Raw genomic sequence first — 759 nt, 5'->3', positions numbered from 1 at the left:
GGTGTGTTCGCGGGAAAAATCGTGTCTTTCTTCATTGATATCATTGCCATCTTAGTTAACAACTTTATGCGTTACAAAGATCCGGTCTTTTTATAAGATCCGGTTACAATGAAAATCAAAATACAAAAAAGAAAGATTACAATTTATTTCCTTTTATGTCGAACGAATCGCGAGCTCCTGTTTTGCGGTCACTCGCTTTGTGTGGGTTCTTTGCCTGCGCCGGGGTTATTTGCCGTGGACCACCGCGTGATCTCGATCCGGTCGGATCTACACGATATGACGGGTATTATCTCACGAAGGAAATAATAGCCGGGTGGGGTACTAATTCACCAAGGAAATAGTAGCCCAAGTGTCGAAATCGACCAAGCGAATTCGAGACTCTTCTCGGGATCTAAGAACCAAGCTTAGATCCGGAGGAAAATCGTGTAGATCTCAGATCCGGTCCCTCTCGAACACTTGCCTTGTTTGGCGTGGATGATCGCCGAGAACCGGATCTCAAAGTCCAAGTCTTCAATCTTCTAAAGCTCCAATCTTTTTTAGATCTCAGATTCCAATCCGGCAGAGCTTCGACCCTCCCAAAATCCAACCTCTGAAATGAACAATGCCTTGGCCTATTTATAGGCACTCAGAACTGTGCATTTGCACAGTTCTGAGCCTAGCCACCTGTGGGTGGCTCGGCTCTTGGCCGAGCCACCCACAGGTGGCTCGGCCTTGGCCGAGCCACCTGCAGGTGGCTCGGCTTTGGCCGAGCCACCTGCA

Source organism: Asparagus officinalis, chromosome 6 (genome assembly GCF_001876935.1).
Source record: "Asparagus officinalis chromosome 6, Aspof.V1, whole genome shotgun sequence".
In the NCBI taxonomy this organism is placed as follows: domain Eukaryota; kingdom Viridiplantae; phylum Streptophyta; class Magnoliopsida; order Asparagales; family Asparagaceae; genus Asparagus; species Asparagus officinalis.
This window is presented reverse-complemented; position numbering follows the sequence as displayed.